The sequence below is a fragment of the Strongylocentrotus purpuratus genome, unplaced genomic scaffold (assembly GCF_000002235.5).
Source record: "Strongylocentrotus purpuratus isolate Spur 01 unplaced genomic scaffold, Spur_5.0 spur5_scaffold_20, whole genome shotgun sequence".
Lineage (NCBI taxonomy): Eukaryota > Metazoa > Echinodermata > Echinoidea > Camarodonta > Strongylocentrotidae > Strongylocentrotus > Strongylocentrotus purpuratus.
Window position 1 is genome coordinate 35,101,346 of NW_022145606.1, and position 12,941 is coordinate 35,114,286.

Genomic DNA, 12,941 nt, shown 5'->3' on the forward strand with positions numbered 1-12,941 from the left:
ATTTAGAATTATGACGGTTCGAGAAACTGGCCCCAAGAATTTTTCTAGTAATACGGTGAGATCGCGATATGAATACATGTATATGATTTGTCGCACAAAGGCGAAGCCACAGAACTTCAAAGAGCAAGGCAATAATAACTATTCATCTCTATGCTCTGTTGATTTGACCTATGCTCTAATACTTTGCTACCATATAAACGTTAATGCAGGCCTATTATTCCATAACAATGATAGTACAGTGAAAACTCGTTATAACGAGGTCCTTTGGACCAAGGAACTTACCTTGTTATATCAGGAATATTGTTATATCAGGGTGAACAAAAAACAAACAGAATTTAAAGAGCTGAAACCAGCAAAATCTCCTAGTGAGTACAGATACCTTGTTATATCAAAGCTATTTATACTGAGGTTCCCCTGTAATAATTTTGTTTAGCCTCATCAGCATCAGTGCTATTCGTCTTGAGGGCCCTACAAATGTTATAACCCTAGTCATTTCCAGATACCCATTTACACCCGGGTGGTGAGTGGCTAATGTGGATTGATGACTTGCCAAAAGATGGTAGTGCCGGGGTGAGATTCGAACCCTAAATCCTTCGAATTAACCGCTATCCACGTCACCCACTCCCAAATTATATACATGTATATGGAAATAAGGTTGTGTGTTTATATATGTATGTATGCATATATATATATATATACATATAAACATATTTATATAAAGTCATAAAATATCAATTCGAAGTTTCAGACGTTTCACGAGATCATATATATGATATTAATATTTTTTTCTTCTCTTGTCCTCATACGAGGCACTTTATTACTTTATATCATTTTAACAACATTGCATATAGAGTTTAATTACAATATATATATATATATATGCACAATCAACAAACTGATATAATAAAATAGGGGAAACATAAGGAAAGTGGAAGGGAAAGATCAAGGCATGAATATAAATGCGTTAAAGGTTCAACTAAGAAACATTCATCTTGATATTACTTCTTAATTGTTCTTGGTTTCTGTATTGCCAATTGACATACAACATAAAATCGCTTTTGAAAGTCATCCAAATTGAATGACTATTGAAGGATTTACTTCTAAGATGATTAAGTATATACACCTTATAAATTGCATATTGTGCGTAAACAATTAGTACATTCATGAGCAGAAACTCCGGGTCTTCAATGTTGAAACCAATTAATATGATTTTTTCTCCTAACTCAATATCTTTTTGGAACAAGTTCGTTACCAGATGATGATTTTTTTGGCAAAAGACTGCGACTTGGCGACATTTTAGCAAAATGTGTATAAACGATTCTGATTCATTGCAATATGTACAAAGCATATCGGAAGTAATTTTCCACTTGTAAAGATTGTCTTTGAAGGGTAAAACTTGATGAAGCAGTTTGAAATTAAATTGTCTTACTCTGTTGTCTTTGATCTTTTTAAATTTAAAATCTAAAACATGACTCCACTCAAAATTGATTGGTAGTTGCAGTATTTCCTGCGAAAACAATGACACCGGAGGATTTTCTTTTTTGAACTCATTCAAAAGAATATAAAGGTGTTTTGCTTTCATGAGACTTAATTTAATCAAGTCGCATTTCGATATCTCAAACATTCCTTCAGCAACTTCTGTTTCAATTGGAATAAAATTGTTATTAGGTGGGCTGTATCTAATACAGACCACCTTATAATTTTGTTAAAATTGCCTTTATTATTCTTTATTCTTTATTTTTCTTTTTTCGACCCACTTTTTTGTGAGCAAGATAACTTTAAATTGGTTCAATCAAATACCTTTAAAATTTGACACAAATATGTATAGGCATTAGAACAAAACACAGAATTTGTTCAACCTTGACCTTGACTGATTACGTCATCTAGGCGCCATTTTTTGAAATTTTCTGAAAATAAACTCTTGATCATATCTTCATAACCAAAAACCATTTCTCATTCACATTTATCATGATTAAGGTCAATATCCATCCGGTCAATTTCAGGTCAAAAAACGCGTGCGTACGAGTACGTCCGCGCGTCAATGCGCGCGCAACATTTCAAAATGCTCAAAATCGTCTCAAATTTATTTTGCATACGTTTCAGGTCATTTTAAGCATTTCATAAAAAAATCGCGCAAACGCACATGCGTGCGCGTTTTCGCGCGTAACACTATTACACAACATAGAATCGCCATTTTGTTTTCTTTCATGATATTTCTCATATTTTTTCGAGGAATTTGATACCATGTTTATCTCTTTATGACCATTAATAACAAGATGAGCGTCAATTCGAGAAAAATGTCCGTGCGCGCGAGCTCTTTTAATACATAGCATATATGGGCAAAAACAGGCCTATACAAAACCCGTTATAGCTCTTTAGAATGAACCGTGACCTTCCATTTTTTTTCATATTTAGATAGAGTATGAGTCGAAGATATGATTCCATGTCTCATTTGGCCATTAAGTGTATCGTGACATCATCATAATGGCCTTGGAATTCAAAATACAAATTTGCATATTATGAAGTCAGCATATTTATTTAAAATTGATTGTATCTCTGTATATATTGATTGATTTTCTTCAAAATTTTCGATATGTTGAAGCTAAGATAATTTTCTACAAGTTCAATAATAATCATTTTTCATTTTGATGACGTCATCAGAGTAAAAATTTCGATTAAAGGGCACATATCAGAAATTTCTGAAGTTGCGTGTTATGCCTATGGAAGGTGAATTTCATTTACATCATTACATCAATGACATTGTTTTTTAGCAGTATCTCGCTTATTTTTGCTCTATTTTGTCTTAAATTTTAGTTGACCAGCCCACCTATACTTGTTCCAAACAAGTATTATGTCTAGTTTCTTATTAGTTCTACCCATACTTTTGGAAAAGCCCTTTTTAGTTTTGAAAGTTTGAAGCTATCTAATAAAGAACTTGTACCCAAACGTTCGAAGAGAGTGTTGCATGACACCCATTGACCGTTTTCAAATACATCACTAACTTTACAGATTCCGTTTACATTCCATTTTTTAAAAAATAAAACATTTCGTTCATGTTTGATGTTACTGTTATACCACAGAATTTCATTACCTATGTCTCTTACATTTAGGAAATGAACAAATCTTAATTCGCACCAGTATGTGAGTAAGTTAGCATAGAATATTGGTAACTTATACATCTTACATAGCGAGAACATGTCTTTGCTTGAGCAGTTTACTTTAAAAAAAATGGTATGTCTTGAATAAAACTGATCCAATAACTGAAAAGTATTCTCCATTGCGACTTATATGATATTAATATATAATATAATATAGATTGATGTCTTGCCAAAAGACGGTAGTGCTGGGCTGAGATTCGAACCCTTATAAAGAGCCAATCAACGTCTTTCAAGTTGCCGCGGGTGAAAAGGACTCCTTCGAGTTCGCAGAATATTCTATCTCATGTAAATCATTTCGCTTGCAACTAATATTTATAGAATATTTATAGACCACCTTATTCCGAATCCCGTCCAGTAACGGTTGCTGATTGTATATAAAGCACTTCTTGGTCAAGCTCCCACTTATATCAAATAATTGTTAAATTTCAAGCTTAATCGACACAATCGGAACTTGCGCAATTCCCGAGATGCTTTGTAGCTGCAGATCCCATCTATCAAAACAAAAATAACGCTAGGTAACGCATTTGCTTGTGCAGCCCCAAAACTCTGGAATAACTTACCATTACAAGTTAGGATATCACCATCTGTAAATATCTTTAAATCAGAACTTAAAGCAGATCTTTTCAATTAACTGTAAATCTAGGCATATCAGGAACTCTTGTATATAGCGCAGTAGAATATATACTTAATGTTGGATAGTTTCTGCGCTCTATAAATGTATTATTACTATCATTATATATGTGCACCCCTTTGGATAACAGCACCTCGTCCCGATACAGGTGTTCCATTCCTCTTGTGTTTAAACAAAATGAGGGGGTAGCATTATTTCCCATTTCTATTTCTCGCAATTGTGTATTCATTTCTAAGAGAGAAGCTAAAGTTGGGTATGCCTTTTTTTTAATTTCTTTCATTGCATTTACCGCATTCAGAAACCCGTCAAATCGATCTATAGAACAATAATTTTGTTGAAGTTCGTCATAATATATATTCATTTGACCCCTAACGCAATAGTTGTCAATGAAAGGTTTATTCTATCGTGGCCGTATTTATCTCTCCCTATCTATGCCTCTTTATATATCTCTATCGCTCTATCTCTTTCTGTGTCTCTCTCTATTTAACCCGCTCTCTATCTCTCTCTCTCTCTATCGTTTTTCTTTGTCTGGCACTCTCTCTCTCTCTCTCTATATATATATATATATATATATATATATATGTCTTTCTCTCTATTTATATCTCTCTCTCTCTCTCTTCTAAATCTTGTTGTAATGTTTGTGACCCAATTACCTAGTGATTATAAATAAATGCAATTTGCCGAACAATTTTGGTAGAAAATATATACTGGCTGAGTAATGAGCATAGACAGATTAGGAAATCAAGGTTAGAAGCCCAGACATCGTTTGTGTAGTCCCATATAGATCTTTCTGTGTAGAGTGCGCGTTACTTTACCAAGACTGGGCTAAATTTATTATGATTTTGATGACTCCAGAACCTTGCAGTACCCACCAATACTTACATGCTACATAAGCAACTTTTTCTGATCCCTTCCACACATTTTTTTCACAGTGCAATCGGATGACCAGAACTCACCTTTATCCTTAACATTGACATATATGAGAGCAGATTTGAAATTGTCTAAACCAACCTTTTCAATCCCTGATCAATTCATGTAAATGCTTAATGAACATGAAAGGGCAATCCATCCCTTTTAATAAGTCCATTAGCGTGAACACAGAAGAATGAGATCAATAGAATGATGAAAGTTTGAAATAAAACGAACCAATAATAATAATGTTATGAATGTTTGAAATGGGAGATCAATCAAAGTCTACCTCAAATTGGCAGTTTGGTCACTAGACTATGACGTAGTCGCGGGTGATTCTCCCGCTTGTCGTTTTTCGTGTTAACCCGTTGACTACTGCATTATCTAATTCCCATAGACTTAACACAGAGACCACCAGGTTCCAGTAAGCAATGGGTTAAAAGATATAATTGAAAGGACTTTCTGATTTTCTCCTAATTTCCTTCTCCTGTGGTTTGATAATCAATATTTATCATCGATAGGGATTTTATTATACGTTCACCAAGAGAAAAAAAGCCATCGGGGTCATATATTTTTTACTCATTTTTGTTGTTAGAACAAATAGGGAAAGGTGTGCGTCACTTCATCACAAAGGCATTACCGATTCAGCCACTTTGAAGAGCCCATACCAAAAGTGATTGTAATTTTCTGAAATTCATATAATTTCTCTTTTTTTTCGATTTCATCGAAACTTTCATCAGTCTACTTTTTTGATTTTCTTCTTTCTTCAAGAGTAGTTTGCTGTCAAGCTAAGGTTTCTTTTTTCAAAAATCCTAATTAAAAAGGCAGAAACGATTCCACGAAGAAAAAAACATCATTGACATGCCGTAAATAACATGAGTCAATTCCTCATTTCTACTTTTATCGTGGTTTATATATATTTATATATATATATGTATATATTTACAGAGTGATTGCATATTTACCGAGTTATACTCACACACTAAAGAAGATAGTACTAGTTTGATCCAGACAAGTTATGTTTGTCATTAAAAGATTTATTAAAAAATTGTTACAGATCAGTTTTACTTCTGTATAATCTCTCTTTTGCAAACAATCAAAAGAATTTTTTTAGAAAAAAGGAATTTCAAATTATCATAAAAAGGATATTATGTACATCATGGTGTTTTAAATACATTGTTTAATTGTACAAAATCATCTACCCTGAAAGACATAATTATATTATCGGCTTTTTTCTAGCAGTTTATTCTCATGTTCAACAAAGTAAGACATTTGCTGTTTAAAAGTAATGTATAAACCGAATTTGTTAACGTTTTCTTATTTTTGGTTAACACAAATGCTATAATACTTACTACAGTATCATTATGTATATCATTACCAATACCATTATAATTGCAAATTTTTTTTATTTTTTTTTTTTTTTGGGGGGGGTAAAATTCTTGGGAATTATAAATGTATGCATGTATACATGAATAAACTGTTGTCAATAAAGTTGAAACAACTTTTCTTTCTTCTATTCATGAAATGATTGTGAAAATATAATTTATTCTTGATAGATATAGTTTTTTCGTCTCGAAATTTGTTGATTAATCTAAAAGACTCTTAGAAATGGATCAAGAGGATATGACTTTTATCGTTCAGAAATAAATCACATTGCCACAATTATTTACTGGAATTTGATAAGAACAGCTTATACCACTACAGTATACACATCCAAATGCTTTCTTAGCAGTCAGTTAACATTAAATAATCGACAAATTATCTCAGGAATTCATGCAATGTAGGGCCGCTTATCGGCAATGTTTATCCAGTCATCACAAAGACTTTTAGAGAATTCATTGCACAGGCTTTATTTCATCTTCAAGAAATACAAACATTGTCCGAAGGGTCAAGCGGGGGCGTTTCACAAAACTTGTCATCAGTGAACAATAACAGTATTTGTTATAAGCTACTGAAATCCTTGCTTCTGATTGGTTATCAGCAGATTTGTCACTGATTTCTGTCATTTGTAATTGATAAGAGAATTTATTGCACAGGCATTATTTCACCTTTAAAAAATATAAACAATTGTCCGAAGGGTCCAGAGAGGCGTTTGACAGAACTTTTCATCAGTGACCAATGACAGTTTTTGTTATAAGCTACTAAAATCCTTGTTTGTGATTGGATATCAGCAGATTTGTCACTGATTTTTTTTGTCACTTTTCTTTGAGGAAAGGCTTTGTGAATCGGGTCCCAGGTTACTTATGCTGATGCGAGTTCCTTCATGACATCCTCTGTGATGTGATCCTTCAGGCATTCCAGGGAATATTTCCACAGAATCTCTTGCTTTTCCTTGTTACTGAAAAAAAAGGAAATTAATTAAGTTATGGCAGGTAGGGCATACTGTCGTGTAAAAGGCAGGGTCGATATTTACTTTGATATTGTTCAAGGGCATTACCTAGTATTTATACATTTGTATTTATACTTTTTAATACCTCTACTTCATTATATGTATCATTGCGTACACGTTTATTGCACGATTTGGGGGAAAATTTCAAATTAAAAATGTATTATTAACTTATATGAAGTGAACATTTTTTCGTCTGTAGATTTATCAACGCACACGTACGTGCACGTATACGCTTGCACGCGTAAAGATCGAACATAGGTTCTACTGCAGTTCCTTGAGGTAGGTCTTTACGTGGTTCCCACTAACCAATCCATGTCAAGAGTAGAATTCAGGATTACCTTTAATATTTTGTTATGATTTACCATTTCAATTCATTACTACTATTATTTCTTTCAGTCGACTGGCCCCTTTTAACAGAAAATTGAGATCTGGAAAATATGAAAACTAATTTTGTGAGCTCTCCCATTCTGTCACAAGTCATTTTAGAAGAATATGAAAGAGAAAATAGGTGTTTACCCTGATATGGGGATTGATCTTCAAATGCCTTCAGTTTCGAAGTATGACCAACATTATCTGTATAGAGAGCTGGACTAAATAAAACTGCGTGCCAGACGTGTATGAAGTCCAATATACACATTTCTGTGAATGTGACCTCTCTTTAGCAAGACTAGTCAATTTCCAACAAATTTACTGATTCCAAAACATTACAGACCCACACTGTTTCAAGGACTACATGAATCAAAGTTTTCCAATTGCTTTCACAATGTAATTACAAGATGGCAAACCCATGGTATATTTGGTAAATTTCGTGTCCCATACGTCACCAAGTTTTGTAAAGCTCTGAGCATAACAATGACATGAAATGTGTATTTTCATTCCATCTTTGGACTGATAAAAACCTCTCAATGCAATCATGAGATATTTACTAAAATCTTAGATGCAGTTTGTGATGTACGGGACGCGCGTTTCCGTTTTACACCCTGCCCTAGGCTTTTCGGCAAGAAATTACACGAAACATGCTGTATCCGAAGTCTAAGTTTGTTTATATCGACGTCAAGAATAGCGAAGCCAAAGCTTATGTACAATTTCAATTGGGATGCGAGGGTCTTCTTGTTCAAGACGGTTTTCCCGATATATTATTGTTTTGTTATCGCTGGGTTAAATTTTGCGAGCTGATCACGCATCCTCACGCTCTTAGAGTATTGCGTATTAATGGATAAAAATAAATGATACGACTAGGAAGATCAACTAGTATAGAGAGTTAGCTAGCGCTACGTGACGTTTTCAGAGTTCTGGTGGTGTGCAGAGCGCCGAGGCAAGATGTGGACGACTAGACTCCGAATACCAGTCGGTTTGTAAAATTTTATTGGAGAAAAGCCTAGGGCAGGGTGTAAAACGGAAACGCGCGTACGGGACAAAGGCTTAGACTTGTTCAACACTAGAACTCAGTATTACCTTTAAGATTCGGGTTAAAGCCTACGATCAAGACAATGCAGGCGGCTTAGTTCGAATCATTCGGTCGTCGTGTTGGGTCAGATGGTATCGTTATCTGACCTTTGGTGAAAATGTGCCCCTTTTGTCACGAAATGTCGGGAGGTAGTGTTTTTGAAATAAACCCTCTCATCTACAAACGGCCTGGTCCAATTAAAAGGACAATTTGTGAGAACCCTACAACAAATCTACGAAAGATCCTGTAACGCGACCACCCGACCGAACGTGATGACCCGATGGTTCGAAGTAAGCCATGCAAACGACATGTATGTTATACCTTGCCATGGCATTAACACTTTTGGGCTTTGAGCTGTCAAAGAAGAGGGCAGTCTTATCGTCATAGGCCGGTTAGCGGCGGCGTGGAGAGATGTCAATGCACCGTCGAATGGAGTCCGCAACAGTTCTTCGTTGAACACGAGAAAATATGTTACGTGAGGGATGTATTAAGTTATCAATATGATATTCAACAGTGTGGTAGTTAAACAAATGTAATTTGGGAAAATGAAATTGACATTAATTATGTTTTGGGGGTCAATTAAAAACAATGACAGAAGAAAATATAATGTACTCTTTCCTAGTTTCTTCATGAACGCAAAGTTAGTTTCAACTGCGGTATATAGTTATCATATTCCATGTTGATTATAATGCAATAGCAATGAGAAAAGCCTAAACTCAATTACAAAATAAATTAATTGACCACTTTGAAGAAAAAAAAAGATGGTTTCTTTCCAAGTATAATCAGAGGAAATGTTCAACTATTCTACTCATGATGTTGCAAGTAAAAAAAAAAGTGGAAGGACTTTTCTTTAATATCCATCTCCCCTTAATTAGTTTGAAGAAGAAAACATCTAATACTTACTCCTTCCCGCGCCGCTAAAAAGTTTCACGTACCCCGGTACCTGCTGCCCGTCACGCGATGCAAGCTCTGTGTTGACGACACCACCGGGTGCAGCGAAAACACGTTGACCCCTGACCCTTCTAACCGTTGAGCCAATGAGAACATGTGCATGACCTGTGGGCGTGTGTGATAGACGCGTTAAATGCTATCTTTCACAATGTTCGTGGTAATTGTTGTTACGAATACATTTATGCATATTCAAAGGGATAGTTGAGTTCTTGTTTAAGACCGCAAATGCCTTCAAAATGCATGGTTATTGCTCTTATTCTTATTCATTACATATCTAGGACCTAGAATTGCTATGAAGCTAATTTTAGACCTCAAAATGTGTACAATTTAAATTAAATACGAGTAAGCCTACCAATTTAGCTCCACATTCAAAAAAAATTATGACCGTTAAAACAGTATATCTTTTCAAAATAAACAAATCATTGTTCAATATTTAGCAAAAAGTGGGAAATCCAATTTCACGTCTTTTAAGCATTATTTTCATTTTTTTTAAAGGTCAGAATGAAATTCACTACCCTTTTTCAATTTGTCAAAGCTTACGTTTATATAATTTAAGCTAATATTTTCTTTTTTTTAAATTAAAAAAAAGTCTCTCACTCGGACAGGTATCTTTGTCTTCACAATTGTAATACCTGGAAATGCAACACAATATAGTCACTCAATGGAACGCAATATATCACATTGATAGATATATATATCACATTGATATATATATATATCAATGTGATATATTGCGTTCCATTGAGTGACTATATTATTGTGTTGCATTTCCAGGTATTACAATTGTGAAGACAAAGATACCTGTCCGAGTGAGAGACTTTATATATATATGTGTGTATATAATGTAAAAGATAGTCATATCTTTGTCAAGTCAGGTCAGATAATATTAACTTGTCAAGTCAGGTCAGATAATTTTATCTTTGTCAAGTCAGGTCAGATAATATTAACTTGTCAAGTCAGGTCGGATAATTTTATCTTTGTCAAGTCAGGTCAGATAATATTATCCTTGTCAAGTCAGGTCAGATAATTTTATCTTTGTCAAGTCAGGTCAGATAATATTAACTTGTCAAGTCAGGTCAGATAATATTATCCTCGTCAAGTCCGGTAGATAATTTTATCTTTGTCAGGTCAGGTCAGATAATATTATCCTTGTCAAGTCCGGGTAGATAATTTTATCCTCGTCAAGTCGGGGATTATATTATCTTGTTCAAGTCAGGTCAGATAATAGTATCCTTGTCAAATCCGGGTAGATTATTATCTGTGTCAAGTCGATGCAGATCATGTCAATTCAAGGTAGATACATGTAATATCAGTTTTGTCAAGTCAAGGCAGTTATTGTCAATGTCTAGTCAGATCCCACTGACAAGGAGAAATAATCTGCGGTTCTCCTCGCAGCTGCTTGTTGATGGGTCCAGCTCGGCGATCCGTCCAGCTACCCGAAGTCCGACTCTAGATCTGCCCATGCCGCCGTCATTTTTCCAGTTCTGATTTGTTGCGTTTAATTGAAAGCTAGAACGAGTTCACAGTCTAGAAATCAGGCCCGATTTGTCTTTCGAAGGAAATATAAATCAAACGTACACCTCTGTCGGTTATTTTGGGACTGAATAGATATGAATAATAACAAACAAGACTAAGTTGAAGCAGCTAGGGAGGCGGTGTACCTGGTTGAAGCACCTATACATTTATGCTGTCAACAATGAAGCATCTACGTACCAGTACTTCACACTTTTTACTATGTACACGCGCGCGGCGACGCACGCTGTACTGTAATTGGTCGCTATTAATTGTCCTGCTTGTCAGATTCTATTGTTCAGGTGCGAATTAAGGCTACCTAATCCCTTGGCTAATTTGAATCACGAAAGTCTGTAATCAGCAGAGTTGGTGTATATTTAATTCATGTTGTTCTATCGGCATGGCATGTGTGTGTTTGAATGGGGGGGGGGGGGGGGGGGCGATCGGACCAAAATGGCAAAGGCCCTTCAGCATATACAGAGCCGATTTGTGATATAGGATTTTCCGGCTAGATTCGCGAGTTTGTAATTCGAATTAATTAACTTTGCATTTGAGTTAGCGCAGATCGGCACTGCCATGCCAATTATCATTTAATTATCGTTATTTTATTTTATTTGGATTTTAGTTGAAGGGTTTCATAGATTTGTCATTTAATTGAGAAACTGCTCAACAAGCATTCAAACTAATCATCACTTGTCGAGGCGTCGTTTCTATCATTTAACTTAACACCTGTCATTCGTAATCGAAATATTTTTATTTAAGTCAGACAAAAATAATAAAAGACTAGCACATTGTTCATTAATTTGAATGAAACATATGAGATATAGAAACTTCATAGATTTGAAAACTAGTAAAGGAATATAAACCCGTTATATACCTGACAGCACTAAAAACCGTCGAATTGGAGCGCAAGAGAAATTAATTTTAATGACAAATTCGCGAATTTGGCCGGGAAATCCTTCGAAAAATCGAGCTAACTAGGGCGGGAAATAAATAATGATAATGAGTTTCTTTTCACTTCACCACGCTGTTGGATTAAAGTAGAGAGTGAACACAAAAGAAACTTCAATTTTAAAAGAGAAAACATAAACTTTGTCGATCACAAGACAGTGTGTGATTTTAAAAGGAGAAAACAAAAGTCCATGTTGCCAGGGTGTGTTTGCGTTATTAATTTTAGCTCTTGAAAAACGAAAAATAAAAGAAAGTATGCTTTTAAAGCAAATGTGTTAAGATTAAGAAACATGTGTTATTTCTTTTCTGGGGAACATTATCTTAGGGGCGTGTAAATCCTATACAAAAAGCAATAGCTTTTTTTGGCAATCTCGGACAAAATGCATAACAGTCGGAAAACAATTCAGTTTATCTTTACTATTTAACATGATGTTAAAAGGAAGATGATCAATAGAAAAGAAAGAGAAGTGAGTGAGAGAGAGAGAGAGATAACTGACACTGTATTAAATATGATATTGATGTGTTAGTTATTTTAAAAAGAGATCAAATGACAGAGAGGGGGGAAGTCTAGAAGCCTAGTCTGCATGTATAGACTTGTTTTGCACTTTTAAAAAAGCTGCGTGCAAACTTTGAAATTCCTGTATCTAGTAAAGATCAATTTTTAGTTGCTATTTTATTTTGACAACCATTCAAATATGATATATGTTTTCATTCAAATAGCAATTGTAAAGTGTGTGTGTTTGTTTGTTTTGTTTTTAGCGTAAAAATAGAGTCTGTTTCAGCAGACTATGTAGAGTTGACATCCTCTTGTTTGATCGCTATTGTCCGGCTTGCCAGATTCTTTTGTTCAGGTACGGATTAAGGCTGCCTACCTTGAATCACCCGAATTATATGTGGTCAGTAGTATGGGTATGGGCCCATCAGGAGGAGTGCATAAGGGTCTTTATTCTTAAGGAGCGCTATTCATAATAATAATCGGGGTCGTTATTCATA

The 12,941-nt window shown here is 34.8% G+C and overlaps 1 non-coding gene across 1 annotated transcript; it reads right to left on the minus strand.

Annotated features, from left to right (window-relative positions):
* Nucleotides 1–6,132: 6,132 nt before the first annotated feature.
* On the minus strand, nucleotides 6,133–9,512 carry LOC584507. Its single transcript, XR_004065422.1, has 3 exons — nucleotides 9,438–9,512; nucleotides 8,856–8,981; nucleotides 6,133–7,036 (listed from the first exon to the last, which is right to left on the minus strand). It is a non-coding gene; the product is annotated as an uncharacterized LOC584507 (transcript).
* Nucleotides 9,513–12,941: the final 3,429 nt, after the last annotated feature.